This window comes from Dipodomys spectabilis, unplaced genomic scaffold (genome assembly GCF_019054845.1).
Source record: "Dipodomys spectabilis isolate Male_0828 unplaced genomic scaffold, ASM1905484v1 ptg000125l, whole genome shotgun sequence".
Lineage (NCBI taxonomy): Eukaryota > Metazoa > Chordata > Mammalia > Rodentia > Heteromyidae > Dipodomys > Dipodomys spectabilis.
Window position 1 is genome coordinate 21,159,373 of NW_024870802.1, and position 21,777 is coordinate 21,181,149.

Consider the following 21,777-nt stretch of genomic DNA (forward strand, 5'->3'; position numbering starts at 1 on the left):
ATTAATTTTTACGTTTCTATTTTTTTTCTGGTCTCTTTTCATTCCCCTTCCCCTTTCTTCTTTTTCTCTCTCTCTCTCTACTTACATCCTACCCAACCTATTTCCTGCATTGTGATTAGGACATAGTTAACTCTCCCTGTGCCTCCCCACACCAATCTATTCCTATTTTTTACCCACATCTCTTCCTAACCCTAATAATTTCTGGCTTTCCAAATTCTTCTCTGCGGTTCGAAGTTCTTTAACATATAGTTGTTTGATGTCGAATAGATGTATCTGTTGAACTAGATTGTATCTGTAGACTATTGACTGTACAAATGCAAACTTTGGTTGATGGTTGCCTTAAGATAGTGTTCTAGCACAAAACTGGTGCTATCTTCATCTCAAATGGGCAGAGTAAGCCGGAAAAACACAAGAAAAATGGCAAATTCGGGTATCTCAATTCCCAATCCTGATAATCAGGGGTTAGAACAGATAATGAATAATCCAGAGGAGAGTTCCCAAACAGCTCTACAAACACTGGTGGCAAACATGATAAATGAAAAGTTTGACAACGTACAAAGGACTCTGTATGAGCGTGATAGGGAGAGAGAGGAGGCATCCCAGAAGTTTATACAGGAATATCATAAGCGTGAGGAAGCTACTCAAAAACTGATACAGGATTTGCGTGAACAACTTGAAAATACTCAAAGAGAAAGGGAGGAATGGCGTGAGCAGGCTGAGAACACTCAAAGAGATCTGCAGGAATCTCACGAACGGGAGGAAGCTAATCAAAGAGTAATACAGGAATTGAGAGACCAGGTAGAGAACACACAAAGATCACTAAAGGCATTCATGGAATCCATTAACAAAGAGCTGAAGGAAGTCAGGGAGACCACAAAGGGAATGCTGAATGGAACCCAACAGAAGGAATGGGAGCCCAAAGAAACCATAACCAATCAACTAAGTGATTTGAGGACAAACACTGAACACCAAATTAAGGAAGTAAAGAAATTCATACAAGACCTAAAACAGAGCTTCAACAAAGAACTTGAAGCCATCAAAGCTGACCAACTAGAAGGAAAAGAGATAAAAAACAAAGTAGAGAGTCTTGACAGCAGGTTAGACCATGCAGAAGATCGAATCTCAGGGATTGAAGACAGCCTAGATATTATAGAGAAAGAACATACAACCATCCAAGACAAGTCCAAGAAATATGATAGATCTATCCAACACCTGGAAGACACCATCAGAAGGCCTAATATAAGGATAATGGGTGTAGAGGAACACCTAGAAACAGAAGTTAATGGTCTAGGAAATCTGTTTAACAGGATCCTAGCAGAGAACTTCCCAAACATGCAAAAAGATAGGCCTGTCCAGATACAAGAAGCCTTTAGAACCCCAAATAGACCAGACCAGAATAGGACATCCCACCGTCACATTATAATCCACACAGGATCAACTCAGAACAAGGAAAAGATCCTTAAAGCTGTCAGGGAGAAAAGGGTAATCACTTATAAAGGGAAACCAATTAGAATCACCTCAGATTTCTCAGCAGAGACAATCAAAGCAAGAAGAGCCTGGAATGATGTATGCCATGCCCTAAAAACAAACAACTATCAACCAAGAATACTGTACCCAGCTAAACTCTCCTTCATAACTGAAGGCCAAATAAAAACCTTCCATAGCAAAGAAAAATTGAAACAATACATCTCCACCAAACCAGCCCTACAAAAGATTCTTAAAGATGTCCTACACATAGAAAACCAACAAGACCGCAATAAAGGCCAAGAAACTGCACCCAAACTGAGAATCCAAGAACCATAGGAAGAACCCAGTTTTCGCAGCCCCCAAGAAGGTAGATAACATGGCAGGAACTCCCAAATACCTCACAGTCCTATCTCTTAATGTTAACGGACTGAACTCTCCAATTAAGCGACATAGACTGTCTAGTTGGATTAAAAAACAAGACCCTTCTATCTGCTGCCTGCAGGAGTCACATCTTGCCCATAAAAACAAACACATTTTCAATGTTAAAGGCTGGAACAAAATCTACCAAGCAAACGGACCGCATAAACAGGCGGGAGTTGCAATCCTAATATCAGATAAAATAGACTTCAAATTAAAATTCATGAAAAGAGATAAAGAAGGTCGCTACATACTAATTAAAGGATCTCTCCTTCAGGAGGATATTACAATTCTAAATATCTATTCGCCAAACAATGGAGCACCCAAATTTATCAAAGAAACACTACTTTCCCTCAAATCCCATATAGATCCAAAGACATTAATCGTTGGGGATTTTAACACACCACTCTCCCCACTAGATAGATCAACTCGGCAAAAACTCAACAGAGAAACCGCAGATCTAAACAGCTGCATAGATCAACTAGACTTAACAGACATTTACCGAACATTTCACCCAGCAGCATCAGAATACACGTTTTTCTCAGCAGCACATGGAACGTTTTCTAAAATAGACCACATTTTAGGCCACAAAGCAAACTTGTCTAAATTCAGAAACATTGAAGTTATACCTTGCATTCTCTCTGACCACAAGGGAATAAAGTTAGAACTCAACACCAAAAGCCACCAAAGAAAGTCCGGTATCACATGGAGGCTGAACAACACACTGCTGAATCATGAGTGGGTCATGGAAGAGATTAGAAAGGAAATTCAAATGTTCATGCTATTCAACAAAAATGAACACACAAAATACCAGCTCCTCGGGACACAGCAAAGGCAGTACTCAGAGGCAAGTTTATAGCTCTGAGCTCCTACATCAACAAATTGGAGAGATCTGAAACTAACAATTTAATGACACATCTAAACCTCCTTGAAAAAGAGCAGCAAGATAAACCCCAATCCAGTAGACGGAAAGAAATAATCAAAATTAAATCAGAATTAAATGAATTAGAATCCAAAAAAACTATAGAAAGAATCAACAAAACAAAGAGTTGGTTCTTCGAAAAACTTAACAAAATTGACAGACCCTTAGCAAATCTTATCAGAAAAAGAAGAGAACACACCCAAATTAATAAACTCAGAGATGAGAATGGAAACATCACCACGGAAACAAGCAAGATTCAGAACATTATAAGGGAATACTTCTCAAAACTTTATGCTAATAAGTTTGAGAACTTGACAGAAATGGACCTCTTCCTAGCAAATATTGACATGCCAAAACTAAACCAAGATGAGGTAAACTATCTTAACAGGCCCATATCAAGCATTGAAATAGAAACAGCAATAAGAGACCTCCCAGCTAAGAAAAGTCCAGGACCAGATGGTTTTACAGCGGAATTTTACAAGGCCTTCAAAGCAGAGCTCACACCAATTCTCCTCCAACTCTTCAATGAAATTGAAAGAGAAAGCTCACTACCGAACACATTCTATGAAGCCATCATAACCCTCATCCCAAAACCAGGTAGGGACTCATCAAAGAAAGAGAACTATAGACCCATTTCTTTGATGAACATTGATGCGAAACTTCTCAACAAAATTTTGGCCAATCGACTTCAACAATTCATCCAAAAAATCATACACCACGATCAAACAGGATTCATTTCAGGGATGCAAAGCTGGTTCAATATACGCAAATCAATTAATATTATTCATCACATCAACAGGAGCAAGAATAAGAACCACATGGTTATCTCAATAGACGCAGAAAAAGCATTTGACAAGATCCAACACCCCTTTATGATGAAGGTTTTGGAAAAATTAGGAATCCATGGAACATTCCTCAATACAATAAAGGCTGTATATGACAAACCTACAGCCAGCATTATACTCAATGGTGAAAAACTAAAGCCATTTCCTCTTAACTCAGGAACAAGACAAGGATGCCCACTCTCTCCACTTCTCTTCAATCTAGTATTAGAATGCCTAGCTACAGCAATAAGACAAGATGCAGACATAAAGGGGATCCAAATAGGGAAAGAAGAAATAAAACTCTCCCTCTTTGCAGATGACATGATCTTGTATTTAAAGAATCCCATAGACTCCACTCCCAAATTACTCAAGCTGATTCAAAACTTTGGCAAAGTAGCAGGTTATAAAATTAACCCCCAAAAATCAATGGCTTTTCTGTATGCCAACAATGAGAAAAGTGTGGCTGAAATTAGGAAAGCAACTCCATTTGTAATAGCCCCACAAAAAATAAAATACCTAGGAATTAACTTAACTAAAGAAGTGAAGGACCTCTATGATGAAAACTTTAAAATCTTGAAAAAGGAAATCAACACAGAACTTAAAAAATGGCAAAACCTCCCATGCTCCTGGATTGGAAAGATTAACCTCGTGAAAATGGCAATACTTCCCAAGGCTATCTACAAATTCAACGCAATACCTATCCAAATTCCAACCTCATTCTTCAAGGAAATAGAAGAGGCAATCCAAAAATTCATATGGAACAATAAAAGACCCCGAATAGCAAAAACGCTCCTCAACGGAAAGAATACTGCTGGAGGAATATCAATACCAAATTTCAAACTCTACTATAAAGCCATAGTAATCAAAACAGCTTGGTATTGGCATAAGAACAGACCTCAGGACCAATGGAATAGAATTGAAAACCCAGAAATGAACCTACAGACCTATAGCCATCTAATCTTCGATAAGGGAGCTAAAACAATAGAATGGAAGACAGACAGCCTCTTCAGTAAATGGTGCTGGCAAAACTGGTTAACTACATGTAGAAAACTAAAGCTAGATCCTTATATATCACCCTGCACCAGAATCAACTCCAAATGGATCAAAGACCTTGAACTCAAAGCAGACACTCTGAAAACATTACAGGATGGAATAGGAGAAACCCTGGGTCTCCTTGGCTCAGGCCGAAATTTTCTGAATAGAGACCCGGAAACACAACAAATCAAAGAAAGGCTGGACAAATGGGATTGTATAAGGTTGCAGAGCTTCTGCAGGGCAAATGACATAGCTAGCAAGATCAATAGAAAGCCCACGGACTGGGAGAAGATCTTTACTAGCCATACAACGGACAAGGGTCTCATATCTAAAATATACTTGGAACTCAAAAAATTAAACCACTCAACAACAAATCCTCAAAGAAACAACTGCCCAATAAGTAAGTGGGCGAAAGACTTAAAGAGAAGCTTCTCTGAAGAAGAAAGAAGGATGGCCAATAGACACATGAAGAAATGTTCAACATCCCTAGCCATAAAAGAAATGCAAATCAAAACAACATTGAGATATCACCTCACTCCAGTTAGAACAGCAAAAATCAAGAACTCTAACAACAACAGATGCTGGAGGGGATGTGGACAGAAAGGAACCTTACTTCATTGTTGGTGGGAATGTAAACTTGTTCAACCACTTTGGAAAGCAGTACGGAGGTTCCTCAAAAGACTCCACATAGAGCTCCCCAACGACCCAGCAATCCCACTTTTGGGCATTTACCCAAATGATCACAAACAAGGCCACACTAAAGCTACCAGCACAACTATGTTTATTGCAGCATTATTTACCATAGCTAAGACATGGAACCAACCCAGATGCCCCTCAGTAGATGAATGGATCAAGAAGATGTGGTATATATACACAATGGAATTCTATGCCTCCATCAGAAAGAATGACATTTCCCCATTTGTTAGGAAATGGAAAGGCTTGGAAAAAATTATATTAAGTGAAGTAAGCCAGGCCCAAAGAAACATAGGTCCCATGGTTTCCCTTATTTGCAATATCTAGTATAGGTATGAGTCAAGCAGAAAAAGTCAGAGAATGTGATGTTAGGAAAATAAAACCTCAAATATGTATTTTAATGTTTTTGTTTCTTTCATGCATGTGTTTCTAATGCATTTATAAGATTATTTCTTTGTTGCTTTGTATGTCCCTCCCCCACAGTGTAACCCCTGCTTTCACTATATTTGATGTCAGTATAACATGTGGAGGAGACGGGGACAAACAAGTCGTTTAAGGATTCAGGTGGACCTGTTGCAACAATGAGAAGTACAAAATGTCATGTCAAAACCAGCTTTACAATGTCGGTGGGGGGGGGGAGGGGGGGTATGATTGGATGGGAGGGAGGGGGGAGGCTGGGAAGGGAGGTGAAGGGTAAACAAAGGAGGAGGATGCAATGCTTGGTAAGAAATGTATGCATTATCCTGCCCATGTAATTGTAACCCCTCTGTACAGTATGTTCTCAAATAAAATAAAATAAAATTTAAAAAAAAAAAAAAAAAAAAAAAGCAAAAACCCTTGACCAAAACATATAATAATAAGCATGAAAAAAAATTAACTGTTCTTTAAAAAAAAAGGTAGAAAGGGTATTACTGTCAACAAAAATAGCAGAAAGGTAAAGTAACATATAATTCAGGTGATGAAGTTTTTTTGGATTTTTTTTGTTATTGTTGTTGTTTTTTGGGTCCGGTCATGGGGCCTGAACTCTGGGCCTGGGTGCTGTCCCTCAGCTCTTCAGCTCAAGACTAGCGCTCTACCACTTGAGCCACAGAGCCACTTCTGGCTTTTTTCTTATGTGGTGCTGAGGGATCGAACCCAGGGCCTCGAGCATGCAAGGCAAGTGCTCTACCAGTGAGCCACCTTCCCAGCCCAGGAGATGAAGTTTTATGAAGCAGTTTTATAAAGCAGTGAGAAAAGAGTGCTTGTTTATCAAAACATTGTTCATAAATCCTTGAAAAATCTAATAAGCGATTACTGTATTCTTTGCTAACTGTTCAGTAACTATCTTTTAATAATTTATTCTAGAGTCCTTAGCAGCATTAGTCCTAAGGGCTCTCCAAGAGTAGGTTACACATCTGCAGAATAGAATTCTCTCTTTTCCTGTCCTGATTTGTGTCATAGCATCAGATGTGCCATGGGAACAGACAACTCTGCAAGGCTAATGGTATGGAGAAGTCATTATAAGGAAGCAAAGGGCAGTCAGTGATCTCTCAGTCAGTAACTCAGTCAGCCATGTTGGTCCCAGCCACTTTTGGATAGTCTTGTTTCTTTCACAGTTTGAGTAGACACCTATTGTCAGGCTGAACCACAGCAGCTATTCAGCTGTATCAGCAGCTAACCACCATGCAGTTTGCCTCTTTTTTTTTTTGAAATCCCTGTGCCTATCTAGCTTACTTTATTACCAATTACTGAATGAAATTCCAAGTCCTCATTCTGTCCATTAATCCAGCCCATGTGATCCAGCTCATTCTTTGTAGGAAAGTGTCTTTAATAAGCAGATGGAGAACTGCTGTGTTAACGCTAATTAAACTATCACAAGAATGAAAGCATTCATTTCCAGCACTCCTCAAGATAGCTTATGTGTTCCCCTCTACACTGTGGTCTTGGTGCTTCTTCCTCCTATCTATGTTAAACTCAACTCTCAACTGCCATGTAATAGAAACACTTCCCTGATCCAAGGGGTCAGGGTTGTTCTTCCTTTGAATCCCTCAAACATTCCCTGCGTTACTTTACCCTGCAAATGTTTTCAAGCATCTTCTGGAAACACGCTCCAATCAAACTGGAGCAGGTGTATTTTTAAAATCATTTCCTGGGGAAATATGTATTCACACAAGAAGCTAAATGTGGGCAGACCTAAGGACAGGTGGTGGCACCAAGCTGTGCTTGGCATTTCGTATTCTTTCCTCTCTATTCTAGACTGTGGTAGAGGGAATTTAAAATGCTCCCTCTAATCACATGGGCAATGCACTGGGGAATGACTGTATTTTAATATGCAAAAATAAAATAAAATAAATCTGGACTTTTGAAGAACAAACTGGGTGTTGTTTAAATCAGGTAGAAAAGCTATTTGCAAAAATGAGTTTAATTTAAAAAAATAAACCTCACAAACCTAAAGTGACTTTGTTTTTGCTTTTATGTTTTTTTAACCACATCAGAACAATATATTCATTTTCCTTTTAACTGACTTTAGAATAGCATCTGACATGGAAAGAGACTATTAAAATGTAGTTTGTTTTAATAGAGTAAAACAACTGTTGAGTTGCTTCAGATGGTCCCCAGTATCTTACTCTGTCAAACACTCTGGCGTTTACCTAACCCATGAGAAAACAGAAAATAGGTCTTTTCCTGGCTATCATACTTGTGTCTCTTCCTATCTTTTCCATATCCTACTACATACAATTTGGTAATTACTGAAACTGAAAATGAGTTCTGGTTTGGCAGCTTATACCTGTAGTCCTAATCAAGAGGACTGAGGATTGTGATTCAAAGCCAGCCTAAGCAGAAAGGTACACAGGATTCTTGTTTCCAACTAACCACCAAAAAGCCAGAAATGAATCTGAGGCTCAAGTAATAGAGCACCAGCCTGGACAGAAAAAGCCAAAAAAGAGTGCAAGGCCCTGAGTTCAAGCCCCAGTACTAGCATGAAACAAATGAACAAAGAAGAGTGCCAAATTTCAGACTCGCCAAAGAAGTGTGAATTGGGTTTAATGAAATTTTATTTGCTTGAGTAAGTTGAAGCATTAACAGTTATCATGATGCATCATCTGTTCTCAGCAGGATTCCTCAGCCTCAGCTCTGAATTAGCCCACTCTTGCCTCTATACACAGAAATAAGCCAGGAGAATTTGGGGAAACTTTAGCACCAGGTGGTGATATTGCTAAGATCTGTCCTTAACATAGTTGGGTAACCTCACAGCTTCCTCATTTTAACTGCAGGCTGTTTAGGTAGGAAAATTATGCTAGTAAGTATGATAATTGCATCAGCTTTTATTAGTTTTAGTTTGCCCTCCTCTTCAACGATAAAATATTAACACCCATTTGAGCTCATTAATTTCAAATTTCCCAAAGAGCGATTGCTAGAAACAAAATATGCAATTAATAGCAAGACTTCATGGTAGAATAAAAAAGAAAAAAAAAAGAAGTCACGAGTCTGATTGGAAGAAAGACATTCATTTCCTTTATCTTCTCAGTTCATCATTTTTTCTTAGACCTAAAAGCTTGTGCACACTATGCAGACAAGGCTAATGATTGGTTCTCATCAGTGGCTATTTAGTCTTAATCTTTTTTGTCCTCTATTGTTCTTTCTTAGAAGCAAACTGAAGATCATCTTCTTTCTAAAGAGCCCACTCCAGTTGTATTTGTGGGCAAAAATTGCCATTCCTCTGGTGATTAGTCAGGCTTGACCAAACCAACAACCACAAGTCCATTCCTCAATTTCCTCAATCTCTGTGATGACACATGTGCCAAAGGCCTTCTCTGGAAGATACATATGCCAGTCACCTAATAAAGAATTGTTGGCCAGGTGCTGGTGGCACACACCTGTAATCCTAGCCACTCGGGAGGCTGAGGATCACAGTTCAAGGCCAGCCCGAGCAGGAAAATCTGTGAGACTCTTATCTCCAATAAACCACCAGAAAACCAGAAGTGGTGCTGTGGCTCAAGTGGTAGAGCACTAGCCTTGAGCTGAAGAGCTGAAGGACAGCGCCCAGGCCTAGAGTTCAAGCCCCACAGCCAACAACAACAAAAATTGTTGATGCATAGAATGATCCTCCCCAACCCCTTTATTATGGTTTGGACTCATGACCTCTCTCTTGAAGTCATAATTCAACAAGTAAGAGAATGAAAATGAAATTGTGAGGATGACAGCACAGAAGGATAGGAAGTGGCTGGTACCTGATGGCTTAGGCAAGAAGGTAAGCATGAACCAGGAACGACCCACCCATAGACTAGCGATTCTGCAGGAAAGGGAAATGTCATAACGAACTCCATCTTATTGTAAATAAAAAGTCTAAAATAAAACAATTCTTGGTTTAAGCTAATGTTGGTATTTTTTTACCTGTTACAACCTCCCTTTCCTAGTAACACCTTAGAACTTTCTCTTTTTTTGGGATCCGGTCGTGGGGCCTGAACTCTGAGCCTCGGCGCTGTCCCTCAGCTCTTCAGCTCAAGGCTAGCACTCTACCACTTGAGCCACAGCGCCACTTCTGGCTTTTTTCTTTTTGCTTATGTGGTGCTGAGGAATCGAACCCAGGGCTTCATGCATGCAAGGCAAGCGCTTGACCATTGAGCCACCTTCCCAACCCAAGAACTTTCTTTGTATGTTTGGTAATTGTAAGTATGGTAATTGCCATCAGCTTTTATTAGCTCTAGCTTGCCCTTCTATTTCAACAATAAAATATTAACATCCATTTGAGCTCATTAATTCCAGATACAGTGACTATTCTCCTAGTCACTGACATGTGAATAAAAGAAACTATTGCATTACCCACTTTCCTGAAACATTAAAACAAATCTACGAATTTGACATTTTCATCCATTTGCTAAATTCATTGAAATCTTTACCTGGTAGCTGTATGTAGCTGATTATTTGTAATGTGAGACATTATTTGAGCTATCTGTGTATTTATTTCCCAAATATCTTATGTTTTATTGGTAGAATATCTATCTACATGTAATAAAAAAAACATTGGGTAGTACAAAGTAGTTGCTAAGCAAGGTTAATTGCTTGAGATAATATTCAGGTATTAGGATATCTTCTGCTACCATGGTGAAGAAAGCACAGATTCTTCATTTTAATATGAAGTTATTGATCTGTCATAGGTGTTTTTTCTCAATCCCCATTTGCAAACATATAAAAAGTAGTTTTCTTCTTTGTTCGATGAACGACCCCTAAATCCACTATCTCATCTCAGAGCAGATCATCTCCCACTCAGTCATAGGAAGAGTCTGAACAGCCAGGAAACACATAGGTCCTAATATAGCATTCTTTTCTGTACAAGCCCCGATGTGGGTCTCTTCTCCTTCTTGACTTGATATGCTCCTTTACATAGCAGCTTTCCAGAGAAGATGTCCAATTAGCTCAGTGGGGACTCTGGGTAGCTACACTTTGGAAGAAAGAGCAGCTTTCTTTCTTGTTCAAAGTCAGAAAAAAAAATTTTAAAAAAAGCTTAGAGATAATTGCATCCAGTTCCCTTTAGAACCAAAGCTTTTTCGACTTGATGTTGGGCCAAGCATAGCAGCTCTGCTCTGGTAGATTCAATCCTTCTAAGAAATGTATGGTTAGATTCAGGAACATTTGATAACATTTTATAACCTGCTGAGGGCAATGTTTCTTTTCTATAAATAATGTTCATAAATATCTTACATTTTCTATAAATCTAGCTCTCAACATGTTTTCTGGCACGTATTATGGAGTATTTGGAGGATGTTGATCACATGCTGCTCTCCAAATTTAGTAACTTGAGTGAGTGCGTTATGTACCAATTTCTTGCTTGTTTAAAGAAATAAAGAACCATGTTTTCAAATTAAAGTCTTTTAGGAGCCTGCAGCTGCTAAATTTGGAGAAACACCCCAGCAGCCTAGTCACATTTGAACTGAGCCTACACAGCAAAAGAAAGACACAAATTGAAAAGACTGACTGACCATACCATGATAAAGCAATTAGAATATCCTGAGGGCCCACTCAACTGAGAGCAGCACATTAATTGACCCTGGTGACAGGTTACAAATAATCAGGGGAATCGAAGATTGATGTTACCACTTTCGCCAAATACTATCATTTTCTAGTAGGATAGAGCTGAAACTCATTAGGTTTCGATTTTCTATCTCTGAAATAAGGTTAGCAATACTTATCTTAAAGAACTATTAAGAGAATGAAATGAGATTATATATACAGATATACTTGTTGGATGCCTGGCAGGTAGATGCCCAACTCTAGTTGATGCTCAGAAGGGCTGATTGTGAATGCCTAGGCCTGTAATCCCAGTACCTGGGAGGCTAGGACAGGAAGGAGGCTCTGGAGCTCAAGTCCAGCCTGGCCTACATAGTGAAAACCAATTTCAAAAAAGCAAAATAATAACCCCAAGTAGTTACTAGATATCTTCTAAATTCTCCATCTTAACTATAGATCACATTCTCTTTCACCAAGATTCGAGAAGCCTTCCTGTCTTTCTCCATCTCTAGACTGGCCCCCCTCCAATACTTTCACTACTCTGCAGCCATTGGTGTCTTTTGAAAAACAAATATGATCAGGTCACTCCTCTGGTTAGAGTTGTTAAGAGGTTCCCATTGCAGTAAAGGCCCTTACACTGCTTAAAACAGCCCTCTACAATCAGGTTTCTCTGGTCCTGTCCACTCCTCACTCTTCCTCCCTTCCCTTCAATCCCAGCCCTCCTGAACTGCTTTCAGATGGTTGAAAATTCCCTTCTGCCAATCACCTCTGGGCCTTTGTACATTTATCTTACCTTCTTAAACATGATTCTACTCTTCCACCCATGTATTTTCATTCGCAGCTTAAACATCCCATTCTCTATATGACTTCCCCGCTCCCCCCAACCCAGTTAGGTGTTCCTCCTATGTGCTCCCATAGGACCCCACATTTCCCCTGACATCTTATGTCACATGATTGCTCTTTCCTGCCCTATGCTACAGGTTGAATGAAAGTTAAGTGTTCTATCTGTGCTCGGCAGAGCAATATTGAGCATTTATGACACACCAAGTCCTGGATAGCTTATTACACAAACAAGTCAGAATTTACCTGTGTTTCTCTCTTTCCCTCAGGCAGAAATCTCTGCAGTCATCTAGCACATTCTGCACTACACACACACACACACACACACACACACACACACACACACACACACACACACACACACACACACACATCACCTTTCCTTCTTCTGATCTGGGTATAAACATTTCTCAGCAGACATACCAGCAAGATTACTTGAGGCGACCCACCACAGCTAGAGGAATACAGAAGGGAACTACTTTTCCTTGCCCTTAGGCTTCCTTGTAGTCTCCCTGACTGACCCTATCTCCAAGGCTAGTTGCTCCCTGAAAAATCTTCCTTCTTCTCTGGGGATTGTAAATACTTCTGTTCCGGAAAATATCAAATATCTCTGACTTTGTAAACATCTCCCAAACCATTGAATACTCCTCACATTTCAGAAATAGATGGGTTGACTTACTTGTACTAGAGGAAGAGCTCAATAAATTCAATGACACCTACTCCAGCCCATATTTTTCTAGTCAAGGAAACTGAGATAGAGGAAGATGTATTCTGCCTCAGGTCATAAACCTTCAAACTAAACAACTAGAAGAGACTAAGACTAGAACTCTTATGCTTTCAACTGTACCAGAACTTCTCCAATAAAATATATGTCCATTGAAGTTTACCACCCAAAGAGCTCTCTGAACATCAGAGCCTCACATTTCCACGTGTGAGTTCTCTGTCCTTGGCACGGGGAACAAATGCCTGCTGGCTGACTGGCTGGCTAGAGAACTCAGCCGTCCTTGACCTCAGCTTTGCAAGGAGGTTGGTTTGTGACTGACAGGAACATTTTGCTGGAAAGTGATACAATTCATACAGACACTACAAGCCAGTTTAGGGCTGGTTCTACCAAATTAACCTTTCTGAACAAATGGATGGGTCATTTCCAGAAAATCACCCGTTAATCTGATCTTTTTTTAAACATGAAACTCTCAAAGATAGAACTGGCTGCCTCTTTCACCAAATTCCTATAAGTGCCAGATCCTTACCCACACAAGGAATTTCTCTCCCTTATAACTTTGACTCTTCTCCTTGTGAACTGCTGCTCATCTTCCAACCTCTACTTTGGGCCTTCCTCCTGTGAGAAGTCTTACCCCAAGAGGAAACAGGCACCCTAATCTGTGATTTATTTTAATAACGTACTGGCTCAATGTCAATGAAAATGAGGCATTTTATTTTCCTAATCCTTCTCAAGAGTTGATTCATGTTATATGCTAGTGGGTAATGTTTCCACTTTCTGAGGTTTTTGAGGAGTTTAAATGGTTTGGATCATTTTGCTTCAGCTTTGTGTTTTCTTTAGAATTGAAGGAAGAGTGAATCTGATTGTCCAAAAGCAGATTATTTTGGAAGGTGCTCAACTTTGCACACAGTATTTGCTATCTAATACCGATGACTTAAATATGTTAGCTGCTCACATAAATATATAAATACATCCACCTATACATACAGGCAACTAATTTTTCCCCATGAATTTCATAAGAGATATGAATATCCACTTATTTATTTCAAACCGAAACATTTTATTTAAAACCAAGCAGTACCTAGTAGACTGGTGCTAATATTGACAAAGAAAATATAGAAGCAATAGTCTCTGACTTTCAGTAACTCACTACTGAAGAAACAAAACAAAATGAAACAAAAGGATCAGTCAGCCAGACAGACACAAGGTGCAGGAAACTGAAAAACAATTATCTCCTGAATCATGACAATGATGCTCATGTTACCCATTAGTACAGTACCGGGTAAAGGAAGTATTCAGCATGGCAGCCTGAAATACTGTCTTAGGTGTAGAAGTTCCAAGGATGCTACAGCTAAGTCCAATCTGTGGAGGCAGTGAAGAAAAGCCTGTAACTTAGATGTTTATATCTAGTCCTATCTCTAGGACTCCCTTTCCCTACTCCTAGCTCCAGCCACAAAACTATCCCTCCAGCCCCACTTGGCTTTGAGTAGAAATGATAATAGGCATCATTTGTTACTGTCAGACAGGCCCTGCACTGATTTCCTGACATATGGTGGTCCGTCATTGTCCTCGTGTCATGTACAAGGAAACTGAGACACAGAAAGGCTAAATGATTTTGCATGAATAATTTGGACTCAGGTAGTCTATTCAGAGCTCAATGCTTCCATCATCATCATTTCCAGACAATGATACATTAAATCATTTCTCTGGCTAAAAACTAGTATATGGTATCCAACTCCCTATCAGCTCCCTACAAAAAAAAATTAGGAAGGAAGGAAGGAAGGAAGGAAGGAAGGGAGGGAGGGAGGGAGGGAGGGAGGGAGGGAGGGAGGGAGGGAGGGAGGGAGGGAGGGAAAATAAAAGAGAAAGAGAGAAAGAAAGAAAGAAAGAAAGAAAGAAAGAAAGAAAGAAAGAAAGAAAGAAAGAAAGAAAGAAAGAAAGAAAGAAAGAAAGAAAAGGAAGGAAGGAAGGAAGAAAAGAAAAGAAAAGAAAAAAGCTACTTTCATTCTAAAAGAAGGGCCTGAATCGGTTGTGTGGGAATGTCAGGCATTGTGAAGTGACACTAGGTAGGGAGAAGAGATCATACCCTTTAAAAAATACCAAGTATTCATCTGACTTATACTCTGAAGTAGAATAGGGAACTGAACAAGTTTAGTTTTAGATTAAAATGCAAATGGATCACTTAACAGTCAACAAGGAGATGTCAAAAATCTCTTTCTGACTCACCCTGTACCTTCTTGAGAGCTGAGTGGTAGGCTCCAGACACTCTGGAATAAGCCCAGTAATCTCAGCAATTACTGTGCTCACATAGTGGCATGAGTCATTCCAGCTCGTACAAGATGAAGAGACTTAGCGGTACCACATTTATTAAAAGCATTTCATATTATTGTAAGGAATTTCTTTTTTAATCTTCACTGAGTTTCTTTCCCAAAGATCCTAAAGATAAACTCAAGACCAGCAAGACATTGCATTGTATCCTTTAACTACCAAATGATCCACCTCTACCCACAAAAGAAACTTCTTCTCTCCCTTATAACTTAATCTTCTCATTGTGATTTGTTTCTCAATTTCCATACCTCAGTTCATATGGGCCTTCCTTCTGTGAGAAGTCTCACCCCAGAAGAAAATAGTCACTAATTTGTGAGTGCTCCAAACATGTTGCAAACTACTAAATCTCTTGTAACCCTTATATAGTAGTTCTGGTTGGGGAGATCTCTTTTCTATACCAAAAGTTCACCAAGCATCCCAAGATTGGCAAATTCCAGAAAGCAAGCAGGACCAAACTGAAAATGATTTTTTGTAACCTTTGAATTAAGAATCATTTATAGTATTTTTTTGAGACAGCATCTCAGTGCCCTCCCCAACTCAACATCTTCCTGGCATAGTTTCCTCAGGGCTGCAATTATAAGCATGGACTATCTACCATACCTAAAGCTTATGATTTTAAACACTTGTAAGAAAATATAGCAAGCCCATAGGAACCAAGTTTTTATTTTAACATGTGACCTTCAGGGAACCTTCCAGATCCAAATTATAATATAATGAAAACAATCCATTCATATTATTCTTAGCTTTATACTTTATGATAGGAAAATAAGTCTTGTATATCTGCTACCCTATCATGATCAGAATAGGAAGTTTGTTATCTCTGACTCTGCAATTTCACTCTACGTTCTCATTTCTTAATCTCAATAAAAGCTCTTTCTTTGGTCCCCATATTCTACACCCAGTACTACTGAATAGTTTCATTTACAAGCAGCATTTCATTACATCTCTGGCTCACACTCTCGCTCTCGCTCTTGCTCTCATTCTCTTAGGTTCTAAGCCCCTTGTGAAAAGTGGACACAGGTTAGCCTCATATAGAGCCAAGAAGACATTTAATAAGTGCACTTTCATGATTTAAAAAAAGCAAATCAGATAAAATACTTTCCACTTCAACTATGGTGCTATCTCCTTATAGAATTGTTTTAAGTGCCCTACTTATATACAAATCTTTTAAACTGCCTGGCAAAAATTATTACATGGAATTGCAAGCTACTTTTAGCTTTGGAAAATTCAGACCCCAGTTGGTGGGGATAATGCCCCTGGGTAATAACAAATTTTCCCTATGAAAAGAATGATTTGAAGAACCCTAAATTCTGTTCACCAAATGACTAAAGAAAGAACAAATATTGTTCTCCTGACCCCACCCTACAATTCATTTATAATACTACATGAAAACTGAAATAACTGGTGAATCCACCAAATAGGATTTTAGAGTTAAGACTTTTTGTTTGTGGTTGTTGTGCCAGTCCTAGAGCTTGAATCCAGGGCCTCAAAGCTGTCCTTGAGCTTTTTTGCTTAATACTAGTGCTCTACCACCATGGAGCCAGAGTTTTACTTCTGGCTTTTTTTTTTTAATGAGTAACTAGAGCTAAGAGTCTCATAGACTTTCCTTTCAGGGGCTGGCTTCTCAGGTCTCAACCTCCTAAATCAGTAGGATTACAGGCATGAGCCACTGACACCTGGCTTCAGTTAAGACTCTTGAACTAGATATTGCCTAATTTCTAACACCTTGCTCACCACTGAGAATCTGTTAAGAAGGTAATTATCAGATATATGAAGGAATGACTAGAGGAAGATATATGAGTGAGTGACTAGACAGAGGAAGATTTAGATCTTGCTTTGAGAAATGAAGGTCTCTGTATAAGGTGTGCAAGCCAACTCTTATCTCTTCTGCTCACATGGCACTTTAGGAACCAGAGTAGTTTCTAACCCAGTATCACTTGTCAGTCCCCCATAAAAGTATCACCCAATGATCTGCATTGGAACAGTGGGAGAGGAACTTTTATTAAACAGCTCTGTTCAATTCAGAGTGGAACAAAATGTATAGAACTCATTGAAGTCCATAGGAGAGCAAGTTTTTAAAAAGAAATTAAATAGACTTCTAAAGAGAGGTTAAAAGAATAGAGATTGTTTCCATTTGAAGAGCAGAGGCGACTATAAATTTTCAAGCAATGAAATACCATACAATGGTTGTTAACAATGAGCCAGTTCCACTGAGAACACAAAAAGCAACAGCTGACAGTTTAAAGAGACAGAGATTTTAATGATATCTAAGGAAGAACCTAGAGGAACTGGTTTGGAACTAATAAGAATAATCAAGCATGAATCTATCTAAAGAAGCCTATGTTTACATGACACATATGATGTAGATGAAGTTCCTTTTTGAGTCAAACAAGATGAATCCTTTTTCAGAATGTTTCTCATACCATAGTTCTACTTCCTTATACTGTAAGACAGTATTTTGGATGTGAGATTTGCAAGGCTGAGATTACCAGATCAGAACATTGGATTTTTTAAGCCTCCCATAACATAAACATCCTAACAAAGAACTTGACTTATTCTTTGTTCTGTTGTTATCATGAATGATAGCATTACAGAGATGACTGTTAAGTTTTCACTCTGAAATTTCTGGCCACCAGGCTAGTGAACCTAAAATTATCTGTATATTTGCTATGCTTTGAGAAAGATACCATTGCCTCTCCCTTCCTACAAAAATATAAACTGCTGAAAAAAATGCCTCTAAACTAGTTCCCAGGCACAATTTAACAAGATTAAGGAAGGAAGTGAAGATAGAGTTCAAAGGTACAGTGCTTCCCTAGGGTTCAGTTTTCAGCACCTCATCCTCCTCTTCTTTCTCAGTATGTGATTTCACACCATCAAATTCTAATTAAGTCCAAAGAAGGGGAGAAAATTCTGACCACTTTGGTATCAAAGTGGTACCAAAGGCCAACACTGTAATGATTAACTGTATTCTTTTTTACATTTCATCTCAATGATCTTGAACTAAAAATACAATGTGGGCCAATATGAAATTTTTAATACATTTTTACTGTAAAAATACTGTGCAGAGTGGTTATATGAGCAAGGTAATGAGTACATGTTCTATCAAGCATTATTACCTCCTCCTTTGTTTTTCCCCTACCCTTTCTTGCCCCCCCCACCTAAATTATAAAGTTCGTTTTTTAACATAGTGTCTTGTACATCTCATTGTTACAATGGGTCAACCTATATCCCTATTTAAGCATTTTGTTTTTCCCCTTCCCCTCCCCAGATTAGAGAACTGTATATACAAGATGTAGGGCACTGACATCAAATACAGTGAAAACAAGGGTTATACTTGGAGGAAGAACACACAAAGCAACAAAAAAAAAATCACATGCTACATTATAAATATGTTAGAAACAATAGCAAGAAAGAAAAAACACTTGTGTCCCTATCTTGGGGTTCATTTTGCTTAACATCATCTTATCTGGTCATACCAATATGAAATTTTAAAGCAACTTACAGTGAAAGAGTAATGGTTCTGGTGGTAAAATACCTGCAGAAGCTTATTATAAAGTGCATAATTGTGAGAGTTTTGATGAAGAAATGATCACAAAAAAATTCTAAAAACTGTGAATGGTTTTATTACTGAGGCAGATCTTGGATGCTCAGTGAAGAATGCTTGGTAGGTTATTAGAGAAAATAGCACTGGGGTAGGGGACTGTTCCAAAGATTTACCTAGTAATACAAGAACAGTTGAATATTTGAAAACACTTTAGGAGATAAATATGTGGGAAATAGACATGACAAAAATCCCTAAGTCACTTCTCAAAGGCATTATATGAGAGAAACTCCTTCAAAATGCAGAAAATATGTCTAAAGCATATTTTGAGCAAGGAGGTTTTATCTTGAGTATCAACTGTCATAAAGTGGGAGAAAAATTAGGGAAGGAGTAAAGTTTGACAAGAAAAGTACTTATCACCTTACTTATGTAACTGTAATCCCTCTGTACATCACCTATAAAAAAATCACAATAAGAAACAAAAACAAAACAAAACAAAAAATAAACCTCAGGAAACTGAAACCAGAGAATGATATGTTCAAGGTCATCCTGGACAACATAGCAAGACTTTGCTTCAGGAAAAAAAAGAATTTGGGGAGGCTGAGATTGGGAAGATCATGGTTCCAGACCAGCCCAAGTAGAAAAGTCCATGAAACACCATATCAATGAAAGAACCTGGGCCTGAAGCATTGACATCTCATTCATGATGAGAAGTGTAAAATAGATGGACCATGGCCTAGGCTTGCACTCACACAAAAAGCAAGACACTATCCAAAAAATAATCCATGCAGAAAAAAGGGCTGCATGCCTGCTCTGAGGTAAAGCAACCGCATACCAAACATGAGGCTGAGTTCAAACTCCAGCACCACCAAAAAAGTGTGTGTGCGTTTGTGTGTGTGTGTGTGTGTGTGTGTGTGTGTGTGATTCCAAAGATAAATTTCCACCATAAATACTTATAGCTCAGATGAATGTCTTTCCCCCTTCAAATTTCTAGGTATGGTTGATTTGTTGCCTGAGGCCTATTGTAGCAAACTAGATCCAGCAATCTGCCCCCTCAAGAGTCTAGTCGGTGATAAATCTTGTTGAAGCATTTAAGGGATTTATTCACTATGAGCCCAATGGAAGAAGATGGGAAGAATATCTGAAGCCCTATGGAATAAGAGCTTCTGGGTCTTTTCAGGGGAGAGCAAGAAGTGTGCACTGGTCAAACTATAGTCTGGTTGATCATTATCTCAAGTCTGGTTCTGAGAGTTCTTGCTGGCACCAGGGAAGGGGACATTGCTATTTCTTGGGGAGAACAATCCCATTCTTTCATGAGGAGGAAGGGAGGGAAAGTGGAAAAGAAAGAAAGAAAAAGAAAGAAAGAAAGAAAGAAAGAAAGAAAGAAAGAAAGAAAGAAAGAAGGAAGGAAGGAAGGAAGGAAGGAAGGAAGGAAAGAAAGAAAGAGAAAGAAAAGGAGAGAGGGGGGAGGGAGAGAGAGAGAGAGAGAGAAAGAGAGAGAGAGATTTTCACCACAAGAGAAATTCTGATGCTGATGCTACCTCTAATTGCAGCTCGTTTACATACTAATAAACTGTGGGCATTGTTTTTTAGCTTATGGTTTTCGGTTTTTAGCCCCGAGTTTTAGATGCATTGCTTTTCAACCAAAAAGAAAACAGAAAGGACCCAGCTCAGAAGGAGCCTTGGCGAGTTGGCCACGCGCGCGCCCTCGTGGGCCTTCCCTGGACGCGCCCCGCCCCTCGGAGGTCTGCAGAAGCTGCCCTGGCCCATGCCACCTCCCTCTGCCCCGTCCTTCTTGGCCAGCCCCTGCGGATGAGGACAAGGAGGAGGACAGGTCTCGGGACTTTCTTGGCTCCAGGGCCGGGCGCCGGGGACTGGGAATAGGAGGTGGGGTGGGGGGTGAGGAAGCAGCAGAGCCCCCAGCACCAGGACGCAGGTGTCCCCTGAGGCTGCTGCTTTCAATTAGTGTTTCCAAAAAAATGGGGGGGGGGGGGGAGGAGGGCAGGAGGGGTCTCGAACACAGGACCTGAACGCCATCTGAGTTCTTTTTGCTCGAGGATAGCACTCTACAACAGCACCACTTCCAGTTTTCCGGTGGTTAATTGGAGATGAGGCTCCACCCGGAGCTGGCTTTGAACCAGGATCCTCAGATCTCAGCCTCCTGAGTAGCTAGGATTGCAGGTGTGAGCCACCGGTGCTCGGCTTCTAAATTTTAATCTGATTTGTGGCGCTTGTCCTGATTCCCTAGCACAAGCACCCCACAGCTTCTTAAAGTGAGCAGCGCCCCTCAGCAGCTAAGGGGGTCTCCATCAGCCTGGAAGGGGGCGCAATCGCCCACTCCATCTGCCCAGATGAGAAATTCTCCTGAGCACAGCCTCAGGCCTACCTGCCCCGGCCCAGATGCTGCTGTTGACCAACAGGGGCCAGCTCAGAGACTATCTACCCAGTGACCCCTCCTCTCACCTCCCTCACCCCAGTGACCTCTCCTTCCCTAAGTTTTTCTCATTAAACTCCTACAGAAATTCCTACACATCCCTGGGGTCTGGGCCTTACTGCTATTGCCCATTTCTGAGAGCTGGATATGTGTTAGTTGTTGGTATTATCCCCACCTCTGGTCCTCACCTCCACCCAGACCTGAGTTTCTTCCTGCTCTAGAGTTCTTGCCATACAGCTGGCCACTCCCTCTCTCTGCCCAGACCTACCCACGCACAGACCCACCTCACTTCTGCCCTCACTTCCTGCCCCAGACCTACTTGCCACACCTGGATAGGAGGAGATGCCATGTGCTCCCTCTCCCGGGGAGCTATGGCCCCTCTAATAAACCTTATAATAATCTTTCTCCTCTGCGTGGTCCCCTAGGATGGTCATGAAGGATGCTTAAATGAGTACTGATGCTAACTCTCCAGATGCTTTCTCAAGTTGGCACTTTCTTTGCGCACAAGAAACTAAGATCAGATACAGTAAATGAGGTGTGTATTAGTGCCGCTCTAGTGCTGGACCC